We start from the raw sequence: 17,239 nt of genomic DNA on the forward strand, positions 1-17,239 counted from the left end.
ACCGAGGTACATGCCCTTGACCGGGAATCGAACCTGTGACGCTTCAGTCCACAGGCTGACACTCTATCTCCACTGATTCAAACTGGCTAGGGATACCCGTATGGATTTTAACTCTCAGGAGCATCCTTTACCTGGAGTGAAAACCTAATCAGACACTTCAATACATTTCCTACTCCCACCCTTTAGCCTTGACGATCTTTGACACCACCCTCATCCTGCCTCAGCTGGCTGGTGGCCGACTAGGTGTCAGAAAAGCAGACAGAGTTGAGAGGCTGAGCTTGCTGGTGGCCATTGGCAGGGCTCTTCCCCACCTACGTGGAAGAAGTGTGGCCCTGTGTCCTGTCCCCCTCCCCTTGCCTGCCTCCTCTCTTGCTGCTGCTCTGCATTTCCTCAGAGGCGCTAACCCCACCTTGTCCTCAGAAGGGACCAAAGGGATGGCCAGAACATGCGGGGAAGGCCTGGCCTCCAGACCACAGGTGCTATTAATACAATATGGCTTTAGGAGGCACTAACAAACCCCCAGGAGGTTGTGGCAGACAGTTGCTAGATAGTCTCTGATTTCAAATCCCCTCTTCCTATGTCATATTTTAATTTTTAGCCAGGTGTCTAGTCATCCAGCTATTGACTATGTTCGCCCAACTCTGGTGCAGCTACGTATGGCCATGTGACTATGTGCTGGCCAATGGGATTTGAGCAAAGAGGTCTGGGCTATGCCTTACTCATGGACAGCATTAGGGATTCTAATCACATTGGGGGCGGGGGGTTTAAGGCCAACTCCAGGGTTGTGTACTTAAAGGGAAGGAATGTGAACTCCCCTACCCCTTTCCTCCTTCTTGCCAGCTGGAACGATGATGTCAAGATAGGAGCAGGAGCAGCTATCTTACTCCGTTTGGCACACTGCCTGCTGAGGATGGCAACATCATCAAAGGAGCCTGGGTCCCATATAGCCAAGTAGCTGTCATTCCAGCCCTAGATGTTTGTGTGTGAAAGAAACCAACTTCTCTCTTTCTATATATCCATGAAGCTGGGTCTCTATGAAAGAGGTCAAGCTCATCACCTAGCAAACTCAGGTATGCAGGGAGGAACCCAGCCTCCATCGCCTGCCTCCCTCCACGCCTGCTGAAAACCAATTCCAGCATGTAATAATTATAAAAGTTCTGTCAAAAGGTTGATGGGACTTGGGTTGGCTCAACAAGGGTGAGCCACATATGTAATTTACCTGTTGGAAAAGGCTAAATGGCACTTCCCCCAAACCTGAATAGGATTGTTCACTGCCAGATAGCTCAGGCCATTTTATTGCCTCCTGTTGGCCAAACACCTGAACAGCTGTAGGCTATTCCCCATACTGATAATGCTTCTGTACCCTTTGATACCTTCCCCTTTGAAGTGTATATTTCCACCTTGCCTTGGGACAAATTGTGTTATAATAAAAGCACAGGTCCTTGGACAAGGGAGAGTCTTTAGTTCCCCCTAGGTGAAGCTCCTCTGACCCTCAATGCCTTTCAAAAATGTCTTTCATCTTTGGACTCTTTAATCATCTACATGTAGCCCCTTTCTCCAGAATGCTGAACTCTTTGTAAGGCTGGGTCAAGAACCTCAGCATTATGGTGGCCTGTATGGGGAACACCAACATTTATGAAGCCCTAATGAGGGACACCAACACATGTCCAAAGCCAACTCTGGTTCTAGGAGAACAAAGAGGCCTCCATGGAGTCTCCATGACCTACCAACCCCTGTACTTCCATGGGCTCCCTGGAATATGTGGTGATTAGGAGCTGGGCTCCCCCTCACCTGTGCCAATTGACATTGTCCTAGAAGTTCTAGCCAAAGCAGGGGGAGACAGAACCATGAGAGTACCAAAGAGAGAGACAGAAGGACAATCTGGTCACAGGCAATGCCTGGCAAGGGGGCTGTGTGGGGTACTCTTTTTCATGTTTTGGGGCAGTGGTCAGCAAACCAAGGCTCTTTGGCCCCTTGAGTGTGGCTCTTGCACAAAATACCACGTGCGGGCGTGCACGTACAGTGTGATTGAAACTTCGTGGCCCATGCGCAGAAGTCGGTTTTCAGCCTAAGCAAGTCTATTTTGAAGAAGTGTTGTTAGAACACTCAAGGGGCGAAAGAGCCACATGTGGCTCACAAGCCGCGGTTTGCCGACCATTGCTTTGGGAGAAGGATGCATTCCCTCTGGGTTATAAGCCTCTGAAGCAGGAAGACTGATTGTCCCCACTTTAGACCTGAAGTTGCTGAGGCACGGAGAGGTTAAAGAGCTCATTCAAGGTCACACAGCCAGCAAGGAACAGAGGTTGACTCAGGTGGTCTAGCTCCAGAGATTTCTACATTGTTCCTCTGCCAAGTGATTGCCCATAAAACTCCAGAAAAGCAACAAATACATAATTAAAGCCACTTAAGAGTTCAACGTAGCTCAACCAGTGTGGCTCAGTGGTTGAGCACCGACCTATGAACCAGAAGGTCACAGTTCGATTCCCACATGCTCGGGTTGCATGCTGGATCCTCAATGTGGAGACTGCAGGAGGCAGCTGATCAATGATTCTCTCTCATCATTGATGTTTTTCTCTCTCTCCCTCTCCCTTCTTCTCAATATCAACAAAAATATATTTTTTAAAAGTTCAACATAAAAAAAAAAAGAATTCAACAAAGTGACTAGACAGGTCATCTCTCCCTGTAAACCTCAGGGCTTGGGACTGTAGGTGCTGGATTCAAGGTTGGCTGTATGAGGCAGCACAAGTTAGTCAACCTCTCTGGGTCTCTCCTTTTGTCCGGGCAATGGGTCCTTGCTCCTCCTGGCTGGGTTCGTGTGAGTTCCCAGGATAGGGGTTGCCAAGTGCACATACCTAGGAAGGTCCCATTTCCCTAGAGGGTTTCTTCTCCAGGAAGATGAGAGACAGGAATGTCTCTTGCTGCCACACCCGCCCTCCCTCTGCCTGCCTTGAAGCCCTGAGCTCTCTCTGACTGAGCCCATCTGGACCCCAGAATTCCATAGGTCAGGACCGGGCTCCACCAGTGAGGCCAGAACATCCGCCCTGGCCAGAGGCCGACCCTATATGCCTGTCAGATGCTTCCCTGTTGCTGGGCCATCATGGAGCCTGCCCGGCCCTCAATTCTTCTTGGAGAGCGCTAGGCACTGTGGGGGCAGTTGGCTCCCCAGGATACTTCTGGAGGGAGGTACACACCCACATGGTGGCCTTTACCACAAAGAGTGCCCCTAGGTCCCAGAAGGAAGTTGGAAGCCCCTTTCTGGCTGGAGCCTTGAAGTGTGTCATTAAGGGGGTCACGACTCTGCCCCGAGGTGGGGGGGGCAGTCATTTGTTTCCTGCCAGAGAAGGCGAGAGAGCTGGGAAAGGAGAGCTGGAGGGAGCAGGAGAGCGAGAAGCGATGGGCAGGAAGCATAATGACACTAATTATCCAATTACAGCAGCTGTGGCCAAGAGCACTGCATTGCAGCAGGGAGCTGGAGCCAGTGCCCCCTCCTCGCACCCGGGTCTGGCCCACTCTGGCTCACGCCACTCCCGCTTCAGCCTGTGAATAGCTGGTGGCCAGTGAGGTCCCGAGCCTACCCTGAAGAGCATGGCTTGCCCTGTGGTGTCTGAAGAGGTGGGGTACGGGGGACCCGGATACACCTTGGCTGGCCTCTGGGACATGCTTTCAGCGCGCAAAGAGCAGAGAACACACACCTGGGGTTTAGGAAGTCGTGGAGCCCTGTCCTCCAGGCCTTCACAGACAGAGAATACATGGACAGAATAAGGGTGCCCAGTCCCAATCCTCCCCCATGTCTCCCCAACTCTGTCCATGGTACCAGGCTGCCCACCCTGCCGATCCCCAAAGCCATCTCTGAGACACCAGGAGCAGTCAAGGCCTAAACAGACAGTTAAGGAAATGACAGCTAACCGAGGCCTTGGGATGCTGCAGACCCAGGGGTGACGAGAAGAGTCTGCCGGGACACACGTGTCCTCCTGGGGACAGGATCCAGGGGAGCCCTATTGTGCGTCCCGGTGGGGAGCAGGTCTGTTTTTGGAAATAGGTTGAAACCCTGAGGAAGACGGGTTTGGGGGCTCATTGGGTCAAGGTCAGGGGCCAGGAGAGCTGTCATGGAAGGACACCCACTTCTCTATGGCCAATAAGGTCCTAGAAAGCCAGTCCCCAAATGGGAGACCAGAGATATGTGAGTTGACTTGGTTTCTACCCAGGGGTCTCAAATTGCTGGCAGAATAGGCCTCCTGGGACCTTATGGGACCGAGTTTGGCTGGAGGTCAGTGCCCAATCAATGAGGAGAAAGAGCTGAGAAGGACTGTTACCATTGAGGGACCCTGGCCACAGGCCACTCTGAGCCTTCAGAAAAGACTTTGGTCTTGGGCATGGTTGCAAAGGGGGAGCAGAGGAGATGTGTGCAGAGTAAAGATGGGAGTTGAATCTAGTTGGTCTTCCATGACCCAGGCCAAAGAACTGGCACATCAAAGCGTCCGCGCCACCTTTCCCAGCTGACCAGGTAGGTATGTCTGCTACCCAATGCACCACGGAGGAGGACACAGCTGCCACATCAGAGGCACCTCAGAAGCCGGACACCTGCAAGGCTTCCAGGCTCCACTCCAGTACCCTCACTAACCCCAGCAGGCAGTGACAGCAGAACCTGAAAGTCACCAGGGCCTGCTACAAACTGAGCCCTCAGGGTTCTGAATAGCTGGTTCCTACAGAGGACCGGGTATGCAAATCCAGAAGCATTTCCAGAAAAGCCTGGAGAGGCCACCACAAAGCTCCTGCAGGCCCAGGGGATGCTGGGAGGGAGTGGGTGGGGCTCCTGTAGAGGCACAAGGGCCCCTCTTGTGTGACTCCTCTATGATGACACACGTTATCGGGGTCTGAGTCTCCCCTCAGCAAGCCCCGCACTGTAGCCATCCACCAAAGAGGAGTGAGGGGCCACAGGAGAGAGAGAAGCTGGGGTGCCAGCATGGGCCTGGGTCTCTGTCCCTCCCTCTTGTGCTGCTGTGGACCCTGGGTCACAGCAGGTGGGAGCCTCCCAGGAGCCCAGTCCACCTAGCCCTGGGCCACCTGCTTCCTTCCCAGGCCTGCAGCTCCAAATTAAGACTGGACAGTTTACTACCGGTTCTTCCCGGAAGAACAGACCTGAGGCCCATATGGGTGGTCAGGGAAGGCCCCGGGACCTGGTATGGCAGATGGAGGCCCGAATTCCACCCAGAAAGCAGGTGCCCAGGCCATGCCCCACACTGGGCACGCAGAGCACTGAGTGCTTTCGGCCAGGCTGGTCCACTGTGGAGAAAGGCCCCCTGTGTGGTCAGGCCTGGTGCCACCATCCTGGCCTGGGCCAGAGATCACATAAACAGTGGTTCAGTAGAGCCCACTGCTGCACGAGCCTCCACCCTGGTTCAGGGTTTGCATCAAAACGGGGGTATGCAGGATGCCCAGGGTCAGGACATCCATCCAGGGACTGACGATATTCCCAGGCCAGTCCAAGAAGTGTGATCATGGTGGCTCTTTTGAATGTGCCTTCATTCGGAATGAGCCAAAGATGTGCCTCCCAAAGGGAAGCAAAAAGACCAAAAGGCCTTGTCATCACCGGTTTGATTCCTGGTCAGGACACATGCCCAGGTTGCAGGCTCCATGCCTGGCAGGGGTGTGTGCAGGAGGCAGTTGATCAATGTTCTTTCTGCTCTCACATGGATGTTTCTCTCTCTCCCTCTCTGGACCCCCCTCTCTCTCTAAAATAAAAATAATAAAAATAAAAATTATATATATTGGAGGCCTGGTGCATGAATTCGTGCATGGTTGGGGTCCTGCCAGCCTGGCCTGGGGGAGGGGACATGGGCAGTTGCCCGGCCTGCCTGCTGGTTGAAGTCCTGGTCGAGGGGACAATTTGCATATTAGCCTTTTATTATATAGGATATACACTGAGTGGCCAGATTATTATGCGTTCAGAGATCATTAAAATCTGGCCACTCAGTGTATATATCCAAAGCCTCTGAGCCCCCAGTAGCTGGAACGGAGCTGGCCAATAACAACTCTACATCTCCCTGTTCTTTCGTGGGTTGCCAGCTTTGCTTTCCTGTTTTTTATCCAGGAGGGTCTGGCGAACCAGGCCGTCTGGCCATCCTCAGCTGTGAGGCTTTGCTTCCGATCACGCTCTCCTGCCTACACCAATATCCCCTGTGGATCTCCCGGAGGAAAACCCAGGGAGAGCCAGCCACCATCACGTCTGTGGGGAAGCATTGCAGCTCTGAACTGTGGTCCAGAGAATGCGTGACCAAATGCTTGATTGAGGAAGGCAGGGCAAGTTTTGCTTTAAGATTACTGAGCTGGGACCTGCACGCCAGGTATCAAAAGATACAAGGTTTAAGATTCCAAAGCATTTTTCCCGTATGTCAGTAAGAACAGGGTGATTATTTTAAAACCCTTTATCTGCATGGGAATGTGAGCTGTGGGGACAAGGACCTCTGGCTTATGAACTTCAGCAATTCCAGCTTTTTGGAAACACGTATCAGCATTGACTATCTGTATATGGAGAAAAAGGAAATCGGAAAAATAAAACAAGAGATAGTTTTAAAAGAAAAGAAGTAGAAATGCTCGGCTGGTGTGGCTCAGTGGTTGAGCATTGAGCCATGAACCAGAAGGTCATGGTTCAATTCCCCATCAGCTGCAGACTCAATCCCCAGTATGGAGTGTGCAGGAGGCAGCGGATCAGTGATTCTCTCTCATCATTGATGTTTCCATCTCTCTCTCCCTCTTCCTCTCTGAAATCAGGAAAAATGTATTAAAAACAAAAAAACACACATAAAGAAGTAAATGCACATTACTGGCACTGGAGCCCACCCACAGACCATGGGGAAGGGAGGCAGACAGCCCAGAAACAGGCCCTCCCTACTCCACATCAGATTCTGTGCTGACAGAGGTATCACCTACTGGCCAGAGGACAAATGAGCTGATAAAGAAACGGGGATGTTGGGTTAACACCCAGGAAAATGATGTATCTTGGATCCTCACCTCATACTATTCTTCAAGACAAATTTCCTTTGGATTAAACAGGGTTTGGCAAACATGGCCCAAGGGCCAAATCTGGCAGCCAAGTGTTTTTGTGAATAAAGTTTTATTGGCACACAGCCACACCCATTCATCGCTGCCACGTCTGTATTTGTGCTTCTATGAAGAGCTGAGCAGTCAGGACAGAGACTGTGTGGCCCCACAGAGTGGAAAATATTTACTATCTGACCCTTTGCAGAAAAAGCTTACCCACCCCAGGCTTAAAGAGTTAAACATGTTAAAAATGCAATGACACACACAAGAATAGTTCTCAGATTTCTGTAAGGTACTTTGTAAATCTAGAAGCAATGGCAGAAATCACACCAAAAAAAAAAAAAAATGTAAGACAGAAAGTGGTTTACCTTTTGCATGAAAAAATAAACAGGCAAAAAAAAAAAATTCTGAAATTACTTGCAACAAGCACTCAAAATTGTCACTATCTTTCATGAATAAATGTATTCAAACCCATAAGAGAAACACTAAGACCTCAGTAAAGGTGAGGAAATCACTAAAAAATCACTAAAAAAGACAAACAAATAAAAAAAAAAAAGACATATCATTAATAGGCTTTGTAGAAAAATGCTCACCCTCACGAGCAATTAAAAAAAACAGAAACTGCTTGGCCAGTGTGGCTCAGTGGTTGGGCATCGACCTATGAACCAGGAGGTCATGGTTTGATTCCAGGTCAGGGCACATGCCCAGAGTTGTGGGCTCGATCCCCAGTGCGGGGTGTGCAGGAGGCAGCTAATCAGCGTTTCTCTCTCATCATTGCTGCTCCTATCTCTCTTTCCTTCTCCCTTCCTCTCTGAAATCAATAAAAATATATTTAAAACGCACACACACAAAAATCCCTCGAAGCTAAAGCAGACATTTTGGACCATGATATTTATTTATGTCAGTCTGTTTGATGATGATAGACTGGCGAGGCCACAGTGAGCCAGCCCTTGGGATGTGCTGAAAAGCCTTCTGGAAACAATTTGGCAGGAAGAGCTCGGGCCTGGGCACCCTCCTCGGGCCAGGACAAGCTTTACCCACTGAGGTGCCCCACGGGGCCCCACCTATGAGAGTGAAACAAATCCGACTGCCTGGATCTCCACAAATAGCCAAATAATTAAGCGAATTACACTCTCTTGAGAGAATATTATTCATCCATTAAAAATTGTAATTACAGCCCTGAGGACCGCCTTGATACATCCTGGGTGCTTGATAAATAGCTGTCGAATGAGTGAATGATCATTTGCAGTTCCTCCTTTGCATAATTCAAGTTCTTTTTTTATTTTTGCAATAAGCACTTACTGCTTTCAGAACCTTAAAAAAATCCAACTGCATCCATTTTGAAAAATTCACTTAGGAAGGGATTATATTAATAAAGAAAATGCACATGTGAAGTAAAAAATAGATTACGCAATTATGCTCATGGTATAATTACAGTAATGTGAAAATAAATAGCCTATGCAAAGAAAGCCTAGCGGAAACGAGTTCGATAAAATGGAAGCACTGGCTTGCATTTCGGTAAGAGGATGGAAGGGGCTTCCTATGTCTTCTGCTTCTCTGTGTTTTATGAATTTTCTAGAAAGGGCATACATGTTGACAGCATTATATTATATGAAGAAAAAAAATAAACGTTTTATATTTTTTAAACCCAAGATGTTTCTATCTCTCTCTCCCTCTCCTTTCTTCTCTCTGAAATCAATAAAAACATGTTAAAGCCCGGCCGGTGTGGCGCAGTGGTTAAGCATCGGCCTGTGAACCAGGAGACCACGCTTTGATTCCCGGTCAGGGCACATGCCCGGATTGTGGGCTCGATCCCCACTGTGGAGCATGCAGGAGGCAGCCAATCAATGATTCTCTCTCATCATGGATGTTTCTATCTCTCTCCTCCTCTCCCTTCCTCTCTGAAAACCATAAAATATATATATTTAAAAGCATACTATTAAAAGAAAAGAGTGCAGGCTTTGCATCAAGTTGGTGAGCCAGGGTCACCAGGTTGGCATGGGGCCAGGCCAGGCTGGGCATCCTCAGCGCATGGTGGGCTGTTCTCTCTCACCTCCCTCCTCCACGTGTGTGATGCACCCGGGCCAGCCTTGGTGAGGGTGGCAGAGGCCCTCAGACTCTCTGGGGGGCAGAGAGGCTGTCGGGAGACATCCACACCTGCTTCATCCACTCCCTTTCAAGGAGCCATGGGGGTGGGGGTGGGGGTAGGCATGGGCGTGGCCTCAGCGTCCCTGTGAAGGCTTGGGTCTGCCTTGGCTCTAAAGCGACACTGTGTGACAGAGCCTTGTGGAGCGATGGCAGTGCTCTCTGCCTGCACTGTCCAGCACAGTAGCCACCAGCCACATGTGGTTACTGAGCACTTGAAATGTGGCCAGCTTGACTGAGGAACTGAATTTTACATTTTATTTCATTCTACTTAAATCGCCACTTGTGGCTACTGCATTGGACTGGGCAGCTCTAGAAAGTGCCTTGGGACTGTGGCTGCAGTCTCTTTCGGATTTCTCATTTGAATCGAAGGGTTCCCTTTTCCTGAGGGGACCCATGTACAGAACCCCCAATCAGGCTCAGAACCCCTTCAAATGAGGCATCCCCCAAGGACACTGACCGGAGCATCTCCTCTGTGCAACTCTGATGTGGACTCAAGCCTCTGGGAACCACTTGTGGCCCAAGGTCCCTCGGCCCTTGAGGTGGGACTTTGGGACAAACCTCCAGCCTTTTCCTCCCCCCTCGCCCTGTGGCTCTGGTTCGGGTTCTGCCATCTCCTCAGCCATGTAACCTTGGTCTCGTCCTCTTCCCAACCTTGGGCAGTCCGGGATGCCTGGCCTTCGATCCTCCATCTGAGGGCCTCTCTCCCTCCGTCCTGGTGACGTGTGGGCTCAGATCCTGCTCTCCAGGCGGTACTCCCAGGCCCACTTCCAGCACCTCCCACCCAACAGAAGGTGCACAGGCAGGGAAGGGCTTTCCAGCCGGGCACCACTTGGCCTGGCTTCTGCCAGCTCAGCCAGGGCGGGGAAGAGAGAAACAGTGAGGAGCTGGGGCCCCAGAGAAAGAAGTAGCCTTCTGGGAAATGATGGGGGGTGGGGGGCAGAGAGAAGACATCTGCATATTCCAAGTCTCTGCTTGCCCTGCCCACCAAATTCACAGCCAGAGCTCGGCGCCTGAGCCCATCTCAGAGATAGCATTGGTGAGGTTCAGGGCAGCAAGCCCTCAGTCAGATTTCAGCATCTGCCTCTGGTGCCACAGCCCAGGTCCCCGTCTACCAGCTTCCGCTGAGACTGCCCCTTCGTAGAGGTGCACTGACAGGGTCGTGCGGAAAACGTACTGAAATGCAAATCCTTCCCTAACTTGCTTCAGATGGATACAAATCCACGGTTGGTCCCTTTTTCTCAGTGAGGAGATGAGGGGCCCAGGAGGCTCAGCTTCTGAACTGCAGGGTCTTCCAGGGGCGGGAAGGGCCTTTGACAAACAGCTCGCTTGCTCAACGCTCCATTCTGCTGAGCTCAGCACTGACTTCTAGAGATTAAGGAAGGAGCGGCTACATAAACAGACCAGATTCGAGAGCCTGACGGCCTGCCTTCCCAGCCTGGTTTTCCTATCCGCTGGCTATGTGACCTTGGGCAAGCTGCCTCACCTCTCTGGGTCTCAGTCTTCTCATCTGCAAAGTGGGGATAGTCAAAGCCCTTGTTACGTTTGGTTGCTGTTTTAATGAGGCGAGGGGATGTTGAGAATGATGTCTGGCACAAGATGAGTGCCTTTATTATTATCACTGTTATTGCCTACTATATGTTTTTTAATTTTATTTTTGTTAAGCCTCACCCAAGGGTATTTTTCCCCATCGATTTTTAGGGAGAATGGAATGAAGGGGGAGAGACACACACACAGAGAAACATCAATGTGAGAGAGACATCGATTGGGAGACACATTTATTGCTTGCCTCCCACATACACCCTGACCAGGGCCGGGGATCAAGCCTGCAACCCAAGTACGTGCCTTTGACCGGAATGGAACCTGCGGCCCTTCATTCTGCAGGCCGACGCTCTAACCATTGAGCCAAACGGGCTAGGGGATTACCTACAATGTTTGATGTGCTAATAACCTCTCCTAGAGACAGCAGCCATCCATTACATGCACACACACTCTCAGTTTAAAATCAGAAGAGAGCGCAGTGGGCATAGCCCACATATGTGCTGACAACTTGCTTTGTAAGGTGGGAGAACGGAGCTGGGCCCGGCTTTGCTAGCTTCGGGAGTCCCCGCTGAAGGTCAGCTCTGAAAGCCCCCGGGGGCCTAGGGCGCTCTCATCTTGTCCACACGGGAGGCCAGGGGGGAGTGGAGGCGGGGCTTAGGCTGACCCCAGCGTTTTCCGCTGCCTCCCTGGCTTGGGAGAAGACATTCTGGATGGAGAGAGCTCCCTGACTCACTGCTGGGCCTCTCCCGCTTGCTCGCTCACAAATGATTCAACCTCTGAAGCTCCAGCTGGGAATCCTGAAATGTCATGGGAGTGCACTGAGACCCTGCCCCCCTTGCCAGGCCTCCAGGGAAGGGACTTGGCCAAGGTCACAAAACCATCAGTCGGAGAGCTGGCAGCAAACCCGGGAGCTCCCCCAGGCCTTCCTTACCCCTCAGGGGCCTGCGGCAGTGCCTCTGCGCCTGTGGCTGTAGCTCTCTCCCCAGCCCCGGTGCTCTTAGCCTAGGGCTTCCTTCCCCGTAGGACCGGCTCTCCTTCTGGCTTCATGCAAAGCCCCCTCCCACACCGCCCTAGTGCCATCTGCCTGCGTTACCCCCCCCCCCATGTCTGTGCCAGAGCCGCCTGCCCCTTTGCTCAAACCACCTGGCAGCACTGGGCATGGAGCAGGTTGATCTGTGTCCTTGGCCCGCCTTCTCCTCGGGGCTAAGCAGCAGGGACAATCAATACCCTGGGACCACAACTGCCCAACCTCTCCCAACACCCTCAGACCCTTTGCTAGATCTCAGCCGAAGCCTGCCTGGCAGGACCTGGGCAGCCCCCAGCCCTCCCCTCTGAAGGCTGGTTTGGGCTGAGGTTACCACGGCCCAGGTCTGTGTGTCGACTCCTCTCTCACGAGCCCCCGTGGCCTTGGTTTCCTGGGCCGTGGAAGGGGGCAGTGAAAACAGCAGCCCACGTTTGGCGTTGATGGTGAGACTCAGCTTAGAGCCATTTCTGGACTCGGTGTGTCCCCATCTATCCGCCCATCCAGTGAATGCAGCGTCTAGTCCCTTCCCCTCTCAGGGCCTCAACGATCTCATCTGAAAAATGGGGACAAACACCCTGGCCTTGCCTCCCTCAGCGGGTGATTCTGCAGATTCAGGGAGGTCAAGGTCGTGATCGTGCCACCCAGAAACCTAGGCTCCCTCGGAGCCACACCTGGGCTGGGCTGGGCACTCCATGAAGTGACACAGATTAAGAGCCAGTCCTTGCCTGAAGCTGTGCACAGATCAGCGAGGCTGGCACCCATGTCCCTGCGGGGAGCCAGAGAGCCTGGGATGGCCAGGGGCAGGCTAGCCTCAACTCTGCAGCTGTCAGAGACACACTTTAGGTCGGAGGCCCAGGGGCCTCATCTTTGAAATCCCGGCCCCCCTTCCCCCGCCCCCCCCCCCCCAAGCCTGGGAGTATCAAGTGCCTAGTTCAGGGATGCTGGCCCTGCCCTGCCCCTTGAGGAAGCTTTCCCCCACTGTCTCCCAATCCTCCCGCCAGACCCCCTGCAGGCCCCCATCTTGCCCGACGCCCACCCTCAGCCGGCCTGCCCACGGAGCCCCGCGGAGCCAGCGGAAGGAAGGAAATCAGGTCCCAGCGAGAAAAATCCGAGGACTGTCCACGGGGGAGATCCGGGGCGCCCTCCGCTGGGCCATGCCCCCCTCCTCCCCGCGCTGCAAATTCCAGAACCCTAAACCCTTAAGAAAACTGAGGCCCAGAAGGGAGAAGCCCTCTGGCCAAGGTCACGCAGGTGAGGAGGGGGAGGACAGCCGTGCACGGAGGGATGGAGAGCGAGTTACCCAAGTGTGGCCGCAGCGGCTTGCCATTCGCCCAGCCCGTGCCGGCGGAAGGGTCGGCCGGGTGTCTGTGTGGGCGGGCGTGCGGGGACCGTGTGGGAACGTGTGCGGGTTCCTCCGACCGTGTGTCGGGGGAGAATAACAGCGTGAGGGCGCGGGGGAGGGGTGCGGCGAAGCTCCGGAGGTGCGTGCGCGAGACCAGCTTGGCCCAGGCCCCACGCCCCGGCGGTGCCCTCCCGGGACCCAGCCCGCAGCCCCCGGCGGCCTTTTTCCCTCGATGCGGATGCGCGTGCGCGCGGGATGCGGGGCGCAGGGTGCTGGCTGCGGGGCGCTGCCCGCCGGCCCCGGGGCTGCGGGGTGACGCGCGGACGCGGCGCCGCAAGGACACGCAGGCCCCGCGCGGGGTGCAGGTGCTGCGAGCGGGGACCCGCGTCTCCCCACCTGCCAGCCTCGCCACCTGCCGGGCCGCCCGCCCCGCCCCGCCCGCGCCCGCGCCCACCCCAGGGCGCCCGTGCGCCCCGGGGCACCACTTACCCGGTCGTGGGCACGGCCGCCACCGCGGCCTCGGCTCCGGCGGGCGCTGTCGCTGCGGGCGGGCGCCCGGCGGGCAACGATCCGCTCCAAGGACGGAAAGGCCCAGGCACAGGGCAGCCTGGCCGGCGGCGCGGGCGCGACCCTCCGCGGCGGGCGGGCGAGGGCTGCGGCCGAGTGCTCCCCACGCTCCGCACCGGCAGCGGCGGGCGACGCGGCGCGCTCGGCTCCAGCCGCAGCTCTGAGCGCGGAGGGAGGGAGGGAAGGAGGGAGGGAGGGAGTGAACGAGGGGGGGGGAGGAGGAGGAGGAGGAAGGAGGAGGGATCGGGCGCGGGGGGCGGCGCGCTGCGCGGGGGCTGTGGGACTCCGGAGCCACGCGTCGGGTGCGCACCCTTCTGTCCCCCAGGACGCGCGGGGTGCTTGCCCTTCCCGGTCTAGCAGCGCCCTGGAGGGTGCTGGCTGAGGTGGGCTGGGCGCCGCTGGAAATTGAGGGCCCTGGTGACTGGGAGCGCAGGGAAAGAGCTGTGAGCGTGCCACTGGAGCATCAGGCTGCCCTCCCTCAGGACCCCTGCCCTCTGGGTCCTTCTCCCTGAAGCCAAATGGGGGTGGAGCCGACTTGCTGATATGCAGTGTGGGATCCATGGGTCCCTACCTTGCGGGTGAGAGGGGTGGCTGTGACTGTCCTGAAACTGCCTTCTAAGTGTTGGGAACGCGATATATAAAGGCGTTTTTGGAAGGGAAGCTGGAGCTTCTGATAGATTCTCAAAGTCAGTGACCCCCAAAAGGTTATCATTTGAATCTCCTTATATGGGACACCAGGAGGCATTGCACACAGGTAGACACCAGAGACAGACGCACAGGGTCACAGACATTCGTGGACAGACACACAGACAAATCCCAGTGCAGAGAAGACCATACCCACGAACCTCACAGATGCCCCTTGGGTGGACGGAGACCCAAGTGTGTGCCCATGGGCACCCAGGCAGGAGCTGGCTGGCTTATGCCACCCGTCTTTAGAGCCCCCAGCTCCCCAGCTCCAGGGACAGTGGGTGCCTCCAAACCCACATCAGGCCTTTGCCACCATCTGTGAGCAGACAGCAGAAGTGCAAGGGGGCGGGGTGGCACAGGAAGGGGGCTGTGTGTGGGTAAGAGAACTGACAGGCCCTTAGCGCATCACCACCCGAAGCAGGCGGGGCTGAGAATCCAACGAGGTGGCAGGTAGAAGAGGCCTGGCACAGCCGCAAATTGCTTCTTGCCTTGGACAAACACAGCCCTGGGGCACCCTGTGTGCCAGGCCCAACTGGGTGCTAAGGACGCAGCAGGGACCACAAGCGGGGCTGGCAGGCAGAGAGTGAACGCATGGCCACACAGTGTGGGCGGGAGCCCAGGCAAACGACCGATTGGGGAGAAGAAAGATGGTGCTGAGAGCGAAGGGAAGGATTCTCTGCGGAGGTGCCACTGTGACAGAGACCTATAGAGCACAAAGGCACAGCGGGAGCTCTTCCCTGGGCCAGGGGACTGTCATACCTTCCCGCAGTGTGTCCCTCCTGCAGGAAGCAGCTGGCTTCATGGACAACCTTTGAGACCTGACACATCTCAGTGCAGGCAGAGGTCACATGCACACTCACAGGCTCACTCCCACACACTCATACTCATACATGCTTACTCACACACACTGACACATGCTCACCCACTCATGCACACTCACACATGTGTACACACATTTACACATACATGCTTAACCACACTCATACATATTCATACAGAGTCACACAGACAGAGCTTATACTCACACATGCTCAAACACCCCACACATGTTGACACATGCTCACGTAAGCTCACGCATGCAGTCACAATGCCACACACTCACACCTGATTATTCACACACTAGAGGTCCGATGCACGAAATTTGTGCACTGAGGAGTGTCCCCTAGCCTGGCCTGTGCCCTCTCACAGTGTGGGTGCCTGAGATCGATTGCCCCAAAGAGGTAGGCAGGAGCCAGGGGTCCCACCTCTGTGCACGGAGCCGTGGGACCTGCCTCCGTGCCGCACACGCAGCGTCAAGCTCCCTCCCACCCGTGCGTGCATGCAGCCCCATCCACCCACACATGCCCGCTGTGCACACAATCTCCTGGTGATCGCTTGTTGCGGTATGAAGACGTCATGGCGTGAGGGCGTGACAACCATATAGGCTTTTATTAGTATAGATAGTCACTCCTCTCACACACACTTGTGCACACTCAGAGTTAGTCACACACATGCCTAATCACTCAAATTCACATTTGCAGTTATTTACATATATTCAGAGTCACAGCCTAAGTTACGCAATTACACGCTGTCACACACACTCGCTCATAAATCTCACACAGATGCACACAGTTGTTCACACTCTTTCACACGCACTCACGCATGGATTCACACATGCTCACTCAAGTGCTTGCTCACGCATAACCTTCCTTCCAGTGCAACCCCAGCCACTCTCCTGGGTGTTTGTTCTTTGAAAGCCACCTGGCTGTCCCGTGGCCCAGGGAAGAATGTACCTCAGCACAGGGTCCAGCTGTTGTGGGCTCAACCCGCCTTGGCCCCACAGCAGCCCCAGAGCCTGGCCTGCCTGACCCACCGTGCCCAGAGAAAACCTAAAAGCCAAAGCCAGCCCTGGTTTCCTGAACACCTATCACACGCTCGGTGCTGACCGTGAATCTTGTGTCCTTGTGTGAGAGCCGGCCACCTTGGAGTCCCCACCTCCCAATTATATTAATTAATTAACAATAAAAATCTTTATTGTTGAAAGTATTACATATGGCCCCTTCTCCCCCCCTATTGACCCCTTCTAACCCACCCCAACCCCCCCAGGCCTTCACCACCCTATTGTCTGTGCCCATGGGTTATGTATACATGCATGCAAGGTCTTTGGTTGATCTCTCCCCACCCACCCACCCTCCCCTGCCTTCTCTCTGAGGTTCCGCAGTCTGTTCCGTGCTTCAGCGTCTTTGAAATTGTTCTTCTTGCCATCCCACACATGGAGGGGCACCAGACCTCACTTGAGTGCCAGTTGCAAAGCTAAACTTTCACCTGGCTGGGAGATGGGGTGCCAGCCACCCTTGGGCACCCACATGATGGAAGAGGAGCTCCGAAGGATGGGAGCACCTCCTGAGAGCCTCAGAGCCCCCCTCCCTGCCAGATTCAGCTTGGATCCCCTTCTTGGCCTCTCGCAGAGGGACAGGCTCCTTGGGCATGTCCTTCCAGTGGGGACTTGAGGACCCAGAGCCAGAGGAGGGAGGGGCAGGCTGCTTCCGTGGGCAGGGGGTGCACCCTGGCTGATAGCAAACACATCAGTCGTAGCTCTACCTCCTAGTAGACAGGTGTGGGCAGCTTTGGGAGGACAGGAGTGAGGAAGACTTGGGGGCTCAGAGGGGCAGGGGGAGGCCCCCATGTGCAGGCCGGGAAGTAGCTGAAGCAAAGAGAGAAGACTCCCTTGGGACTCCGTCACTGCCTTCCCTCTGAGACCCAAGCAGCTAATGGGCTGGGAGAGGTGATAGCCTCGTCCCTGATCGCCCCTGGGGGCATGTTCATTTTACTGATGGCTGCTGTCCACATGGCAGCATTAGCACCAGCATGTGAAGCCGCCCCACCTCCAGAGCTGGGAGTCAGCTGCTTTG

The 17,239-nt window shown here is 54.6% G+C and overlaps 1 protein-coding gene across 2 annotated transcripts in view; it reads right to left on the reverse strand.

Annotated features, from left to right (window-relative positions):
* Positions 1 to 13,824, reverse strand: part of ATP2B3 (ATPase plasma membrane Ca2+ transporting 3) — a 74,367-nt gene extending 60,543 nt beyond the window's left edge. For both annotated transcript variants that reach the window (XM_084871021.1, XM_084871022.1), the window contains exon 1: positions 13,584 to 13,824. The gene's annotated coding sequence lies outside the window, so the exon portion shown is untranslated. The remainder of the gene's footprint in view (positions 1 to 13,583) is intronic.
* Positions 13,825 to 17,239: the final 3,415 nt, after the last annotated feature.

This window comes from Pipistrellus hanaki (assembly GCF_964339955.1).
Source record: "Pipistrellus hanaki genome assembly, chromosome: X".
Classification (NCBI taxonomy): Eukaryota; Metazoa; Chordata; class Mammalia; order Chiroptera; family Vespertilionidae; genus Pipistrellus; species Pipistrellus hanaki.